The sequence below is a fragment of the Cydia pomonella genome, chromosome 27 (genome assembly GCF_033807575.1).
Source record: "Cydia pomonella isolate Wapato2018A chromosome 27, ilCydPomo1, whole genome shotgun sequence".
Taxonomy (NCBI): domain Eukaryota; kingdom Metazoa; phylum Arthropoda; class Insecta; order Lepidoptera; family Tortricidae; genus Cydia; species Cydia pomonella.
In genome coordinates, this window is record NC_084729.1 from 3,151,701 (window position 1) to 3,165,629 (window position 13,929).

Consider the following 13,929-nt stretch of genomic DNA (forward strand, 5'->3'; position numbering starts at 1 on the left):
TCGTCCGATCGAATAACGAAAAACCAGTAAAAACCCCGAACGATCGATTATCGGGTTGCCTTACCGTTGGCCACACGAGCCGATCGATTACTCGTGATGGGCGCGGAAGGACTTAGTCGAGTTGCCTCGCCGTTGACCTTAGGAGCCGATCGAATACTCGTGAAGGTGCGGGAGGACTTTCGAAACATCGAAACACGAACCAATCGTCGTGGTCTGAAACAATGTTAATCATCCTGTAGTTACATGTTACTTTTCACTATGTTAGAGTACAAATAATAATACATATTTATAATCGACTTATACCGTTAATCTCGAATATTATCATCATCATCATTATCACTGTTGCTATTAGAGTCCGAATCGCTATTTACCTCAAGGGCAGCAATACTGATCCAAGGTTTTATACGGTCCGCAGCAACCGTCGTAGGTCGTCGGTTTTCCATACATGAGAGCCCTGGCACGGGCGCGACCGTGTATCTATCCATGCCTAAATCCTTAATAATACGGTAAGGCCCTATGAATGATGGCATAAGTTTTTTACTCTGACCGTCGTTGTTAAAACATGTCTTAGTTATTTTGACAAGGTCTCCTAATTTGTACAAGCGAGCTGGCCTCCTACCTTTGTCATAATATTTTTTTTGTTTGTCCTGTTCTGCGTCTATCCTAGTTTTAACTTCCCTGCGAATATCGGATACATCGCCATCATCTCTGGTATCACGAGTGATTATGTTTAACGCGGGGTTAACCTCACTATTCATACCCGGTCCAAACATTACCTCTGCAGATGCGCGCCCAATAGTCTTTTGAATAGTGTTATTGAGACCCCACTGCACTTTCCCCAGGTGGCTGTCCCAGTTCTTTTCGCCAAACTTCACACTCAGTGATCTCAAAGATTCGAGTACGGTGCGGTTATACCGCTCGACTTGACCGTTTGATCTGGGGCTAGCTACTGCATTTAATATGTGCTTAATCCCTTTGTTAATGCAAAAACGTTCAAAAGCGCGAGAGGTGTAGCAACTGCCGCGATCGCTAATAAGACGGTCGGGGTTCCTAAACGTGCAAAATATATCTTCTAAGGCTTTGATTGTATTCTGTGTGTTAGTATTTCGAACAGGCTTCAAGAAACAGAATTTTGTGAAGCCATCCACAACAACAAGCAAATGGGTATAACCTTTATTGGATTTGACGAAGGGTCCAAGGTGGTCAACGTGTAGCGTGTGGAAAGGCACTTCTACTTTTTCGATAGGGTGAAGTAAACCCTCGCGTGTACTTACATTGTTCCTTCCGTACGCACACTCAATGCAAGAGTTGACGTACTTCCTAACGAATTTGGTCATCTTGGGAAACCAATAATTCTTTTTAATCCTCTCCAAGGTCTTTTCCACCCCAAAATGACCAATCTCGTCGTGGTTTAACCGACACAGTTGCCACCTTGCACCCTTCGGTACAACCCACCTAATTTCTTCCTTATCGCCACCCAAATAACGGTATAGCTTGTTTTCCTTAATGACAAAATTGTCCTTTATATATCGCAAACCCTTTTCGTCCACTCCGTCGCTCAAAATTGCCCTTATCCTATTTAACTCCGAATCACCTAACTGAAGAGTATGCAGCCAGTCCTCTTCGCTGATGGACATTACGATTGGAAATGGATCCACAAGAATATCTGACGGTTCCACAATTGGGTTACGAGAAAGAGCGTCTACGTGTCCCATTTTTGTGCCAGCTCTATATTCTACGGAACAGTCGAACTCCTGCAGCGTCAACCACCAGCGCGCTATCCTAGGAATAAGATCCCGTTTCGAGAACGTTGATCGCAAGGCACTACAGTCTGTAACGATCTTGAATTTTCGCCCTAACAAATAGACCCTGAATTTACGAAGAGCGCATACCACTGCCAGAGTTTCCAACTCATATGAGTGAAAATTCTTCTCTTCTGGAGAAGTTTGACGGCTGAAATAAGCAACGGGATGAAAGGGATCTTTATCTGAGGATCGTTGCAGAAGTATACCTCCGACACCTAGCCTACTAGCGTCTGTGTGTAGCTCCGTCTCGGCTGCCGGGTCGTAAATAGAGAGTACGGGCCTTTCGACCAACCTCGCCTTCAGATTCTGGAACGCCATTTCCTGACTATCTCCCCACTCCCAAACTGAATCCTTCTTAAGCAGTTTGCTGAGTGGCAAGGATATCTGTGCGAAATCTCTAACGAATTTCCGAAAATAACCCGCCAACCCTAGAAATTGACGAACGTTGTGAATGTTTCCAGGTCGGGGAAACTTAGACACGCTCAAGATTTTCTTTTCACCAGGCCTAACTCCTCTAGCACTAACCTCATACCCCAAATAATCAATCTCCTGGCGTAAAAAGTGACATTTGGACATATTGAGAGTAAGGTTAGCGCTTTCGATAGCCTTCAACACGTCTTCGAGGCGCTCTAAACATTGCGCGGGGCTGTTACCATAGATGAGAATGTCGTCGATGTATGCTGTCGCCTTGCCAAAGCGGGCCGATCCTAGTATAGAATTGATCATGCGTTGAAAAACGGCAGGTGCGTTTGCTAGCCCGAACGGCATGCGATTAAACTCGTATTGGCCGTCCGGGGTAACAAACGACGTGAAATGCTTGCTATGCTCTGAAATGGGCACCTGGTAGTACCCAGAAGCGAGGTCGAGAGTGATAAACCAAGTCTGCCCAGAAAGGCGAGCTATTTCGTCCTCGATAATGGGCATTGGGTACCTTTCTTTTACCGTCACTGAGTTCAACATTCGATAGTCGACACATAACCGAAGAGATCCATCTTTTTTTCGAACAAGTATAATGGGACTCGCGTAGTCGGACGCAGACTCTCTGACTATGCCAGCCTCTAGCATCTCTCCTACCATTGAGCGCACCTTTTCCCGTTCGTGATGAGATAGTCTATAAGGACGATACACGACCGGACGTTGACTGCTCAATTCAATACTCATCTCAGCAGCATTGGTGCAACCTAGACTAGTAAGAGAAGAAGCAAAACAATGACTATATTTCTTCAGTAAGTCTAACAATTTACCTCTATCATCGGCAGACACTCCTTCACCTATCCGGACCTGCTTGACATCAAACTCTGTCTCGACACCTGCATCTTTAGGGACCTGGGCAACTCGCTTAATCATATGAACGCGTTCTACACGACAAAATACAACACTTGGTAGAATCTGACAAAACTTGGCGCACGGCATCACCAATACATATATGTTACCTTTCACAGAACGATGAAGACCGCCGCTTATAATGTATTGTTCATTTGGTCTACCGGCGATAGTCTGCTTCACTAGGACATCGCCATCGAATGCTGTTTTCGTCCTGACCCTAACCGAAGCTGCACCATGAAGCTGAACAACGCTGAAAGTATGATACCGCAACAATGATGCCTCGTCCTCGACTGCATCAACGCAGGTGAATTCATTCGTAATATTGAAGAACTGCAGTTTGTTGGCATCTTTGTATACTGTTATATGAGCCTGCTCGGTGTAAGACTGCCCTACCAGAATGGGCCTCTCCAATAATTCGTCACTGACAGCTCTGAAGCTTACCGTTGCTCCTACCCCATCAACTGAGAGATCAAGTGACAGGCTACCCAGCGACATAGTTAGGCCATTACCGAAACCCTTCATGAGCGTTGGAGTTTTGTCGTGCGATACACCTAACTCATTAACCGTAGACTCCCTAATCAAGGTAAGCTGGCTACCAAAATCTATGAATGCCTCAATAGTCCTGCCCTGCACCACTACGTCCTTGAAGTACTTAGAACTGGGTTTAGAGGTAATATCTGAGTCTAAACGATTAATTTTCATGACCTTCGGTATAGTAGTGTTGGAGCTAGTCGATTTATCGCCAGGGACGCTGTTCTTAGTAAAACACTTATCCGCTGTATGTCCTATCCTGTTGCACTTTGTGCATTTAATGATGGGTCTAGTACAATAAAGGTAACTATGACCAGGTTCCTTGCAATTATAGCAACCAGATTGCTGCGCCAGCTTGTAACCAGGTTTAGATTGAGTTGTAGTATTCCCCCCAACAAAAGAATTACCCGTGGCTCTATTTCTGACGTGGTAACGGTCTGAACTAATTTGACTGGATTCTTTGTAACTCATCAGAAAAGGCAATAATTGATCCGGGCGAGTACAGCGCAACGCTAAAGCACCCGACCTAAGCGTTCGATCAGTAATTCCATGTATTATACAATCCGCGGCGCGTTTCCCTACTATGTCACACTGGTTAACCAGACTCAGTTTTTCGTAATAATATACTTCTATGGGTTCGCTAAACTTGCTTTTCCTTTTGAGCATGTCCTCCAAGATCTGGCCATAGTTTTGGTCACAAGGAAATGCGTCTAACAATTTTGTTTGCCACTCTTGCCAAGTAAAAAGAATCGTATTTAGGCTTTCGTACCATGTCTTGGCCAGACCTTGCAATTTCTGCATGGCGAAATGCGTGGTAGTCCTCTCATCCCAACCATACACAGCAGCGCATTCATTAACCTTCTTCAACCAAATATCAATGCGTTGATTTTTGGTGGAAGGGTCAAAGCCAGGTAGGATGTTTTTGTGGTCTATTTTCTGTAAAGGCAGTTGTGCGGGCTGTGCAGGTGGTTGAGATGTAAGACCACCCCTTAATTGTATAAGAATATCAACTAAATCTCTTTTAGAAAAAGAAGGGCTACGTGACCTTTCATATTGTCCAGCGTCGTCACGATGCTCTGCTTGACGGTTGGCCTGTGTCTCAGACCGATGATCAGCATGCTGTTCCACCTGCTGCTCGGCGTGGCTTGTGACCCGTTGCTCAGCGTGGGCCGAGGTGTGGTGCCGACCAGGTGGAGACCGGCTGCGGTGCATCCGGCTCGTCGATCTTCTGTCGCAGTTACGTCTTAAAGAACGACGCCGGCCTTCAGCTTCCCGAAGTCTTGCTCTTTCTATCTTCAGCTCCCTTTCCAACATGTGACATCGCGCGCTGCCAGATTCTCGACTAGGATTAAGCGTAGGGCTGGGACTCCGTTCCTTGTCACTAGGGGCCCTTCGCTTTCGTGTAGAACCCCGATCAGGAGGTTCCGGTGAAGACATGGCGTCTGAAACTCAAAACGAAGGCATTAGAATAAATTTGTAGTGAACACCACCACTAATAGCGTTCATGTCAACTGTTTATTTATTTATTTATTTTGTTACATACAACTATAGGAATATAGAATATAGCAATAAGAACTACATAATAAACCATAGGAATGTACTTAAAGGGGAAATGATGCATTGTGGTTTTCACTACCAGGCAACTAAAGGACTAAACAGAGACCGGTAAATACGGTACAGGGAAAAACAAGTAGCAATGTTCAAATTCGAGGTGTGAGGAACGTGTATAATAATAGTAGGTAATTTAACCTATACAAGCATAAAATATCACAAGTTTATTAACCTTGTATTGTATTTCCTATTAATTGAATAGTAATGATGAGTGGCAAAATTGTATAACATAAGGCACCAGATTAATTAAATACCCACGTTCCTCGCAGTGTCAAATTAAATAATAAAATTTGATTAACACGGATTGGGAAAACAGCCAAATTAATGTATTCTATACGTAGTGAAAGTAGTGGGATAAATCCGTTCCCTATAAAATACTTATAGTCAACGTCACGTTTTTATTCAAAACCGATTGCACCCACTCTTGAAAAAACAGAAATGTAGGTAAGCATATTTATTTCTATTGAATGCTATTTAACGGACAAGAAAACACGACCAGTACCGTGGATCTTCCAGAAATATGTTTCCTAGTTAACGCATGTTGTGATGTCTACCCGAAAACTAACAACAATTAGGATGGTAAATAATAAAACCACTTTTATAATAAATGTTCATGAAAACTATGGATTACGGCACAAAATGTTTTGCTAACTCGACTGACTCACAGGTAGGTAGTCGTATATAACTATTCTTAACACTGCTTTTAACGGCTGTATGTATTCAATAATACATTACGTTATTTTATGAAGGTAGACGTCTAAGCGATGAATTTAATATCTCGAAAAGCTACAGCACTATTTATATGGGTAGCACCAATCCGAGTTTGGACCCTAACTTCATTACTAGACCTAACGAACGTAACGAAATTTAATTAACTATGTTTAAAACGAAAATTGGTTCGAAATTACACCGTGCTATAATTAAAAATAAATTGTGGGTGTGTACTTACGTTTTGGTTGCGTTTTCCAACTTCTGAAATATAAACACAACTCACTCGAACTACTGGTAACTCGGGTTTGGTAGATTTGGAGGTTACTTGAAACTCAAACTTGAGACAAATACTTTTATTATCTAGTAAAACTAGGTAGGAGTTTTACACGACTGTCTTTCTTCACGACCGACACTAGAATGTCGCAACTGGCCCGGTTCCCAATCGTCGACCCTCGTCATCCCCTCCAATCGATAATCACCTCACAGATTTCAACCAATCACCGATCAATAATATCGCGCCATTTTACTATAGACCGATATTGTTATTATCCATATATACCATTATTATTATTTTTTAATTAAAAATAAAGCAATCAGATACACGAACCCTAACAATAGATAATGTTTGTATTCCAATAAATTTGTTACTGTAGACTTATTTTTTACGAACCCGTGTTGCTTATCAGATATAACTGTTCTAAAGTGGCTATATAGGTTTACATAGACAATGGATTCAAATAGCTTAGCCATACACGAAAGAATACTAATGGGTCTATAGTTTTCGCAACACAACTTGTCTCCCGATTTATGAATTGGAACGATATAAGCAGTCTTCCACACTAAAGGAAAAGTTCCCGATTGTAAAGATTTGTTAAATATTAAAGACAGTGGCTGAAAACTGAGCTCTCTGGTACAAGATTTTACAAACGAGGGGGGTATGCCCTTGTTTCCATCCAGCAACTTAATTTATCAGCAATTGTATCAAGGGAAATAGAAACATTACTTAGTACATCATTGCTTAAATGTGAGTTAAAAGTACTAGGAAATAATGCTGCAGGGGGCTCAAACACTGATCTAAAATAAGATGAAAACAGATTACAAATGCCCTGACAGTCAGAAGCTGTTTAATTGCCATAACTCATTCTCTCTGGTATTGCTGAACGACTTTTTTTGTTTTTTACAAAGCGCCACTGACGACACAAAATCCCTGTAACATCTTTTTCGGAGAATCGAGAAAACATCCTAATCGCGTGGGTTGTTACATTTTTTAAATAATTTGTGAAACTTATTCTTCTCGTCGAGGCAACGCTTGAGAGGATTGCTGTACCAAATTGGGTAGTGACGACTAGATGTTTCTTATGTAGAGGCGTATGTTTCCTAATTATGCCAAACAACGTATCATAAAATGATTTTATACAAACGTACACATCTGCCTGGCTAAGATGGTCGGTTTTTTATCATTTGTCATCATGCCTGTCACGTTCTAACTAGTATGTAAGTGCGAAAGTGACGCATGATATGACAAGTGATAAAAATGCGACCATGATACCGCCGCTGATGAACTTAGCAACGCGTGCCGGTCGACCAATAACAAATCTTTGCGAATTTTGGAGATATCACACTTATTGAAATTCAGCCTTTCAGTAAACGACAGCAACAAGCTTACAATGATGTAAACGATGCCATTTCAAAAGTAGTAAATTGGTTCAATGTTAATAATTTATTGTTAAATGAGAATAAGACTAAATGTATTAAGTTTGTCACTAGTAATGTAAGGCATGTAAAAACAAGTGTCATTGTGAAGGATGAGGAATTGGAATTAGTTGATAGTACAGTTTTTCTTGGTATAACTTTAGATTCTAAACTCCAGTGGGGTCCCCATATTGCTACTCTTTCGAATATACTGAGTTCTGCCGCTTTTGCAGTAAGCAAAATCCGTCAGTTAACTGATGTAAAAACAGCTCGATTAGTATATTTTAGTTACTTCCATAGCATTATGTCATATGGTATTTGACTGTGGGGTGGTGCTTCAGATATAAATACCATTTTTGTTCTGCAGAAGAGGGCTATTCGAGCAATATATAAAATGAACCATAGAGACTCACTGAGAGATAAATTTAAGGAAATTGACATCATGACAGTGCACTGTCAATACATTTATGAGAATATTCTGTATGTGCATAAAAATATTGCCGATTTTAAGAAAAATTGTGACATTCATAATATTAATACTAGAAATAAACATAAGTTCGCCGTGCCCTTCACTCGGCTCCATAAAATTAAAAAATCATTCATGGGTAATTGTGTGAGATTTTATAATAAACTTCCAAACCATATTACTGAGTTACCAATTAATAAATTTAAGAATCATGTAAAGCGTAAACTTATTTCTAAAGCTTATTATACCACACAAGACTACATGAATGATAAAACAACGTGGGATTAATTGTGATTCGAAATGATTAATTATTTATTATATTTGAATAATGATGATGAAATGGATATTCCAATGCATGTATTTCCTTTGTTGTTTTTATTATATTTGTTTGACATTTAGAATTTATTCTAGAAACAATCTAGACTAGTATTTTTTATACATTTTTTTTTGTATGACTACCTATATTTTGTGAAAGTTTTAGTATTAAATTTGATCTATGAATTATATTCATTAGTAGTATATATGGAATAATATTTACAACATCAATAAATTGCTCTGATAATTAGATTAAGATAATTATATGTAATACTGTCTTACTATTCATAAGTGCTTGTTGCTAGGCCTACATGAATAAAGTATATTTGAATTGAATTGAATTGAATATTGTTAACTTTCATCGTACGTCCCGGATGCAGTTGCGGTATATCTATAACTATAAATGGATGATGTCCGTCTTGTCTAGTCATCGGTTCAGCGCCATAGACTTTCATACAGTGTACATTGGATACGAGTAATACAAGGTCAAGGAAACGTCAATTTTTGTTAGGAATACCGTTTAATTGTTTTAAGTTGCACAACGACATGAAATGACTTAAGTGTCTATTTACTCGTGCCTATACTTTATATGATGGCTTTTTCAATCTACATTGTCTAAGGGGCGCGACCGGGCCGGTGCAACGGGGGTCGTCGACTGATCCACTTGCTCCTCACCACTCCCCATATCCTTACCGGGCGTGGAGAAGCATTCTATGCCTTCTTCCTCACCTTCCGCCATACTTCGCGCCATAGTAATAATTTTTTGACGGGAAATGAAAAAATCTTGGGCTGATCACACTTTGTGTAGTAGGAATTATAGTTTTGATAATAGAACAAGGTCAAGGAAACGTCCCACCTTGATAAGCTGTCTGGAAAACTGAAAACTCGGAACAACATAGTCCAGCTTACGGGAACAACATGGGGTGCTAGCGCTGCCTGCCTAAAGACTGCGGCCATGGCCCTCGTTTACTCGACGGCGGAATACTGTGCACCCGTATGGATAAATAGTGCACACGTGGCCAGAGTAGACGTTGAGGTGAATCACACAATGAGGATTATTACGGGCTGCATCATACCAACACCCACCTGCTGGTTACCGGCCCTCAGCAAAATCCGGACATCCGCCGTCAAAAATGTCTAGCACGGGGATTCACTCAAATGTCCGATAATACTTTGCTGCCCATCCATGAAGACCTTAGCAACCTCAAAAACACCCGACTTAAGTCCCGAAACCCACCCGCTAAAACCTTTCACTTACTTAGCACGACATGGAAAGAAAGCCAAGCGTGGTTGCAAGAATGGGAAGCCCACCAACACAAATTAAACAACACCCTCTATGAATTTAGCACAGATGAGCGGCCTAAAGGGTTTAGTGAAAGCCGGCAAATATGGTGCAAACTGAACCGCCTGAGGACTGGGTTCGGTAACTGTTCGTACCTTTGGCACAAGTGGGGATGGAGCGAATCGGCGAGTGTGGAGATCCGGAACAGACTATACACCACATGGTGTTCGAGTGCCCCATTACCAAATACAATGGACCTGCTGAAGATTTCAAAAACCTAACGAAGAATGTCAGTTTATTATCTGTATAATTGAACATTTTGAATACTGACTGTACAATTTTTTTTAACCAGTGTGTAACCGCCATACGATAAATAAATAAATAATTGTGTGTTAATATTTCATCATACCTATTAGTTAATAATTTAGAATATTTTGTGTAAAAACCTAAATTGTTACTTTACGCTAAGGCTTGACAAAATGTTCATATGACTGTATCGATAACTTGTCGGTATATTAGTAGGTATAAATTAGTTGTTCACAAGAGATATCATTAAGATTACCTTTATAACCGACTTAAAATAATAACGATTGTTAGAATACCTTTTTTGAAGGTGCACATGCTTAGCGATAAATTTAAACATCACTTTACAACACAGTACTTACATTTTAACCACTTTTCCACGGCTTTGCCGCCAACACAAGGAAACACAAGACAGCGTATACTTATACAATTCAAATTTTCTTTGGTAAGTCAACTCTTTGCGAACACATTTTCAAACAACTTCAACTTTATCATTTTCAACTTTTTCAAACACATTTGAAGAAGTAGTCGATAAAGCAGTTAATCATCGATAGATTATTAATATGTAACATGACATCACTATTTTTGTTCGCATATAGACAATTTACGCACACACTTGCATTTCATTTTTGGTCACACTTTCGAAGTTTGACAGTCGTTCTATACTATCCTATTTCTATGGTACAAAACACATTTTGACTGCGGTATTGGCACTTTAAGGTCTAGTCTGGACATACCTATTGATTGACATCGAAAAATTAAAAAAATGTATACGAGAGGCTACCCCCAAATAAAATAAAAAACTTTTTAGTTAATTTTAGGTTATGTGTTTATCAATAAAAATTACGTTTTATATATGTAAGTAGTGTTCAAAAAAAGGAAAAAAAAGCATTTTTTTTGTCGAATTTACAAAAAGTCATAACATTTTTTGCTTCTGTTGCCATCAGGAATGCCCCTTTAAAATCTCTCGCAATGCTCACGGGCACCTCGTATATGGAGTTTATTCAATTTATTATAAATAGTGAGGTAAGATTGTGAGCCAGATGTCTTCTACGTCCGATTCCCATGACTCCTGGCGGAAAGCGAGGATATTTTTTTTACAGCAATAAGCGCCCCACGCCCCTCAGCTTTCCTTGACTGTGTTGTATCGCGATCACGCCTATAAACATTGTAACGGTTATCGAAAATCTCGCCATCATAAACACCTTTATTCAAGTTGGTTTCTGTCAGACAAATGTAGTCGTAATTTGAATATAACATACTTAAATAAAATTCGGATAGCTTCAACCTAATTCTATTCACATTTTGATAAAAAAACTACTGTCATAATTACTAAATTATATTAATTCTATAAATACCCAAACATACAAACTGTAATGTATCCTGAGGGACTAGGTATGCGGATAGGTTTAGTCAATGATAGGCACCTTACTTGTTCGAGAATTTATTCCGGACTGACGTAAGTGACACACGTAAATGTATATGATTTCAGGAAAGCATTTGACCAGGTTGACAACGATATCCTCTTAGAAAAACTGTCTGCAGTAGGCTTTGACCCATCACTCCTTCAATTGTTTGACAGCTACCTGAAGGATCGTACACAATTCGTTCGGCTCGGTTGCTTTGACTCCGATCTGTACCCAACAAGATCTGGTGTTAGTCAGGGATCCTTGCTAGGGCCCTTTCTCTTCACTATTATGGTGAATGATCTTTCGACCTGTCTGGTTTCCGGTAAACTTCTATTATATGCCGATGACATAAAAGTCATGGTAGATATCAAAACCCCGTCAGATTGCCAGGACATGCAGCATAACCTGGATGCGATATATCGATGGAGCGTTAAAAACCGCCTTTCCCTTAATGTGGCCAAGTGCCATGTCATGAGTTTCACCCGGGCTAGGCTGGGCATACTCTCGAACTACCTCATCGATTGCAAGTCTATATCCCGCACTCATTCTATGAAGGACCTGGGGGTGCTCTTTGATCCTGGTCTTACATTTCATATATATTTTCATATATATATCATATATATACGCACTCTGGTTGCAGAAGGGTTTAAACGCTTGGGGTTTGTTACACGTAACTGCAAGGACTTTAAGCATGTTGGTGTCTTCAAAGTTTTATACTCTGCTCTGGTACGATCCAAACTGGAAGCAAGCTCGTGCGTATGGAGCCCATACGAGACCACCTACATGCTTATGCTTGAGAAGGTTCAAAAATGTTTTCTGCGTACTCTCTTCAAGAAAATGTACGGGTACTATCCGTTCATGTATCCGACGGCTTACTTGCAGGGTGCGCTAGGATACAATGCACTAGCGACGCGCAGACTGTTCGACCAGCTGGTAACAGTGCTTCGTATCCTGCGCGGTCGTCTGGACTGTCCTGAGTTAGTTAGCGAGGCATGTCGACTATTTGTCCCAGACGGGCGTGCCCGGTTTCGTGCTGACCGCCTGCGCCTCTTCGCGGTCCCTCCCGCCCGCACGGTCTCGCGGCGCAACTCGCCCGTTTGTCGAGCGTTGCACACGCTCAATAAGCTCGCTGCTGTGCAACACTCCTGCGATTTGTTTGCGGACGGCTGGACGGTTATTGAGAAAGATTGTTTAAAAATATGCGAGTTACAGACCTGATTTAATTATTTAAATGTTTAAATGTATTTTATGACATGACGTGTAGCTTATTTTTATTAGTATTTTTTAACATATATAATTATAATGACCTTAGTTATAAGAAATGAATAGCTCTGTATTGTTACATTTTGTGGTTACTTGAATAAATTGAAATTGAAAATGACACCGTAAGATTGTGCACCCGTTAGTTTATAATCTAACGCAGGTTAGGTTAGGTTAGTTTGTAATCTAATTACCGTCAGTTTATAATGTAACTAGCGAGATTATAAACTGGCGAGTGTTTACAATTTTACGGTGACATATATATCTATGCCTACCTACATAGGTACATCACACTTCTCCACACTTAATTAATACTAGTAGTATTATAAATAGGTATGTACCATATTAACTTAAATCCTATTTAACTTACAATAAGGAACAGGTAGATGCATTCTGCAATTCACATAACAATAGGTATACATTGCTAGCGGGAGACCCCGTTCGTCCAATAATAATCAACCGCTATGAACTATAATCATGGATCTTCTAATCATGGGATACCATTCATTATCGTGTAATTATTCGTAGACGTAACCTTAACAATAAATACTATATCAGTGAATTATCTTGTATTTTATTTTATTTTATATTAAAAATTACCTCCTACTAGGATATTACATATGTAACGTAGCTTGAGCTAACTTAGATCACGATACTCAGTTAAAATCTGCTTAATATAACACTATAAAGAAATGCTTCACAATCCAGCAATAAGAATATATTTAATTAACCTAATTGACTTAAGTGCCTATTTACTCGTGCCTATACTTTATATGATGGCTTTTTCAATCTACATTGTCTAAGGGGCGCGACCGGGCCGGTACAAGGGGGGTCGTCGACTGATCCACTTGCTCCTCACCACTCCCCATATCCTTACCGGGCGTGGAGAAGCATTCTATGCCTTCTTCCTCACCTTCCGCCATACTTCGCGCAGTAGTAATAATTTTTTTGGGGCGAAATTAAAAAAATCTTGGGCTGGTCACACTTTGTGTAGTAGGAATTATAGTTTTGATTCTAGAACATAATTTTGATTTTCTGTGCACACGTAAGGTACCTAAGGAAATCAGTTAAATAAATATACGTTGACGTGCACTCAAAGTCAGCTCACATAATTTCTACCACTATGTAAAATACAAGACATATATAGACATGTTTCGCCAATATACTTCCGAAATTGGCAGACTGTTTTGTACAGAATATTACAGACAAGGCGTCTCC